Source organism: Phyllostomus hastatus, unplaced genomic scaffold, assembly GCF_019186645.2.
Source record: "Phyllostomus hastatus isolate PE091 unplaced genomic scaffold, TTU_PhHast_1.1 phas_scaffold_78, whole genome shotgun sequence".
Taxonomy (NCBI): Eukaryota; Metazoa; Chordata; class Mammalia; order Chiroptera; family Phyllostomidae; genus Phyllostomus; species Phyllostomus hastatus.
In genome coordinates this window covers 20,991,328-20,995,592 of record NW_025334041.1, presented here as the reverse complement: position 1 = coordinate 20,995,592, position 4,265 = coordinate 20,991,328, and the positions used below count along the sequence as shown (strand labels likewise).

The 4,265-nt window shown below is 39.1% G+C and overlaps 1 pseudogene; it reads right to left on the bottom strand.

Moving 5' to 3' along the window:
• Positions 1-3,400: 3,400 nt before the first annotated feature.
• Positions 3,401-4,026, bottom strand: LOC123811977 (annotated as a pseudogene).
• Between the last annotated feature and the right edge of the window lie 239 nt (positions 4,027-4,265).

Genomic DNA, 4,265 nt, shown 5'->3' with positions numbered 1-4,265 from the left:
TGAACGAAAGAAGTCAGGACCTGAAGGAACAGAAAGAAATGTCTGAAAACTTCAACATGCAATGGAGAGTAGGAGGGTGCTGCTAAACAGCCAGTTAGCATGTCTGACCGAGACTGTGCTGAAAAGATAAACTTAACTTCTCTCAAGGACTGTAGCTCTGTCTTCTTCCCTCTGATCCAACCTCCACAATCTTTTGCAATGGAATAAAGCCTCTAATCTAAATCCTGTTAATCACATTTTAACAGTTTTCAGTGGTTATCAAAGGCAAATCTGAATTTTTAGTTTTAGTTTTCTAGTTCCATAGTTGAAATTTTTCATTTCTAACTTGACTGTCTTATTGAGTATTTCATTTCATTTTTCTTAACAAAATCTTAGCCTGGTTCAGTGCCTCCAAAATTAATCCTCAGGCAGAATTTAAAAATTCCTGACATGTTTTTTATTCTTTCTTACTATATTATTTCTGGAGCTTTCTGGAAATGTTCCAAGAAGAAAAGTTTAGAATGCTACTTTGGTCCATTTAAAAAGTTATTTACTCTGTGCAACCCATGGGTAAGAATAAATAAATAATATTGTCTAATACTGGAAACAGTTTCTTGCACAAACAACTATAATATAAAATAGAATATTTTTAAAGTGAACATTGGAGGACAAGAGAGCATAAGAAGACATAGACGGGAGGTTAAATACAATTAAGAAAGACTCTATAGAAAAGTGCCTAAGAGCCCTGGCTGGTGTGGCTGAGTAGATTGAGTACTGGCCTCCGAACCAAAAGGTCGCAAGTTCAATTCTCAGGCAGGGCATCATGCCTGGGTTGTGTGCCAGGTACCCAGTTGGAGGCGTGTGAAAGGCAACTGATCAGTGTATCTTTCACACATTGATGTTTCTCTCCCTCTCTTTCTCCCTTCCTTCTCCTCTTTCTACAAATAAATAAAATAAAAAAAAGAGGAAAGCACTTAAGGATAGGGATTATGAATGTACTTCCTGAGACTAGCTTTTATCCATCTAACAATGGTATTGAAATGTTTTTCTTGTGTTACATTTTGATGTATCTTGGGCCTTCATTGCTTTTTTAAAATTTATTACAATTTATTACTATGCCTATTTCCTTTTTTTTAAAGGTTTTATTTATTTTTTTATAGAGAGGGGAAGGGAGAGAGATAAAGAGGGGGAGAAACATCAATGTGTGGTTGTCTCTTGCATTCCCCGTAATGGGGACCTGGCCTGAAACCCAGGAATGTGCCCTGACTGGGAATTGAACCTGTGACCCTTTGGTTCACAGGCCAGCACTCAACCAGTGAGCCACACCAGCCAGGGCCCTATTTCTATTACAGATTTTTAATACCTGCACCAAAATATTATCTATAAGATTCCTGAAATACATAAATTGACAATAAAGCAAATAGTCTCATTTAAAGAGCTATAAGTGAATGATATAGGTGAATCTTGACATAGTGAAATGTGTCAAGTGTCAAATGTGTCAATAGTGAAATTTCAAAATTTAGTTCATACCCATAGCATTGTATAAGCAAAAACTTTATAAATATTGCTTTACAATATTTTTTATCAGAAACATAGCTTTGGTAGCAAGTAATGATTTGATAAGTGCTTATGTTTGCATAGAATATGTTATATTGTACATGTATAATTTGAGTTCATTAATTCAAAACCTTGTACAAGTGATAAATTGTTCCCACATTATTCAAACACTTTTGGCAGCATCAGTTCAAAAGAGGTAAATCAACCAATATTCAGTCACCCCTGGCACCCAGGTGACTGGAGAGATCAGCGTCTGCACAGGAGGTGGTAGGCATTGGTCTCCCTTCCACACACAGAGTTCTCCATGATGGATGTAACCAAGAAAGCCTCCAGGAAGTTCTTGTGGTCCCATGAGGATGAGGGCCATCGAGGGAAGTGAACATGGGATAAGGTAGTGTAGTTTTTAGACCAGCAAAGGGAGTAGATGACAGACAGTGAACATGTAAATCTAAATTAGGTAGTTTTCTAAACTGTTAAGCACCCCTGTTAGAAGATAAAGTGAGGCATCAGAAAATTTCTGAGAGTTTATTTGAGCATGCGTTGATGTGAATCAGGCAGAGTCAGACCAAGGGTGGTTAGGAGCTCTCCACTGGTCAGAGGTAGGGGAAAGGCTTTTAAAGAGAAAATGTGGAAGAAAGCAAGAAAATTATTTGATTGGCTATAGTTTAAGAAAGTGACTTATTTTGAAAAGTCTAGTTGGCTGTTTGTGATTGGTTGTTCTTAGGTCTCATTTTCTCGAATTAGAGCAAGTTGACTATGGCTTATGTTTGGTTTACTTCCATAGGGTCCCATGGCATCAGAGCCACCTCAGTCTGGTGGCTTCATTGTTTAATTATTTTAACCTTTCTCTCTCTACACACGCACCCACTCCAGGAGATGTTACTCAAACGACAAGATTTTCTTACCACTATGCTCTATTTCTGAAACCAATACAGAATAATATTGAATGCAAACTGCAATTGAAAGATAAATAATTCAATTAATTAATTAATTGATGGTAAGAAAAAGAAAGAGTAAGTGTAAGCTTTAGGAATGTCTAATCACTATGTTGTGTATCTGAAACTAATATAATTTTGTATGTCAACTCTAATTGCAAAAATAATTAATTTAAAAATTTGCTTTTAGTATTTTAAGCCCAAAATATCCAAATTTCTTCCTTTATTAAAAAAAATCCCAAGATATTTCTTTTTAAAAAAGTAACCTATATTTTTTAAAAATTTTTATTTATTTTTAGAGAGAGGGGAAGTGAGAAAGAACGGGAGAGAAACATCAATGTGAGAGAAACATTGATCAGTTGCCTATGGCGCACCCCAACCAGGGACCTGGCCCTCAACCCAGGCATGTACCCCAGCTGGGATTCAAACAAGCCACCTTTAGGTTTACAAGTCAGCACTCAATCCACTGAGACACACCAGCTAGGCTAAAGTAACCTACATTTTTATTACTTTAAGGTAGCAATTTTCAACTGGTATGCCACAATAATTCTTTTTTTTTTTTAGATATTTGAAATACAACTTTATTCTGATTTTAAACAAAAAGGAATGGGAGTGACAATAACAAACAAGGTTTCACCACCGAATATTGTGATGCGGCTGAGGCAGTCTCAGAGTTGAAACTCAATAAGGAGATATTTGCACTCCGAAACAGCTAAGAATGCAGGTCCAACAAATGAAGGTATTTTTAAACTGCCACATTCTCTCCGAAGCCCATTCATCTCTCTCAGCATCCCAAGGACTAAGCACACGTTCGGCTTAGCTATATAATAAAGCGGCGAACACGCCGCAGCACTGACATCACAGGACGGTTGCCTACGAAGCTCGAGCTCTGACGCTGAGCTCTGACGCTGAGCTCCAGCTTCCCTTTCTCACAGGTCCTCATCCTGGTCCCGGGGAGCACTGGTCTGAGGTACCTCGAGGCTGTGCTCATACTGTGCTGCCAACGCTGGGCCCATGGAAACCTCCGGTGGGGCAAGAGCAGGCATGGTGACGAACTCTAAGTCTGGGTCTCCAGTGAGTTTTCTAGCAAGCCAGACGGAGGGCCTTTCAAAGTTGTAGTTACTTTTGGAGGAAATGTCATAGTACTGAAGATTCTTCTTTTGGTGGAAGACAGTTGATTTTGCCTTAACTTGTTGCCCCTAACATCCACTTTGTTGCCACAGAACATGATGGGGATGTTTTCACACACTCGTACCCGATCTCTATGCCATTAGGCACATTCTTGTAAATAAGTCTCAAAGTGACACCAAACATTATAATGGCACACTGGGCTTGGTGTAGTAGCTGTCCCACAGCCTGCTGGACTTCTCCTGGCCCTCTGTGTCCCACAGGTTGAACTTGATTGGTATAGAACAAGGGGTGGACCTCCACACCCAGGGCAGCTACATACTTCTCAAATTCACCCGTCAGATGGCATTTCACAAATGTGGTTTTCCCACCATCGTCAATCAGCATAAGACTGAACTGAACACAAAGGTTCTCCTTGGGCGGCCATGGTGATGTGACTTCCAGAAGCAACTCCTTGCCTGATTGCCACGAGAATTTTTAAAACACGCGATACCTGACTATTTAGTCAGGGGCACTGACTTCTTTTCCCTCTGACTGTCAACTAAAATAGTGACACCAGTCAACACAGTAATAGCTGTTCAGCATGAAAGGACCAAATTTATACATATTTTTTTGTCAGATTGGCAAAAATATATTTCTGGGTGTGTCGCAAAATTTTAATAATTA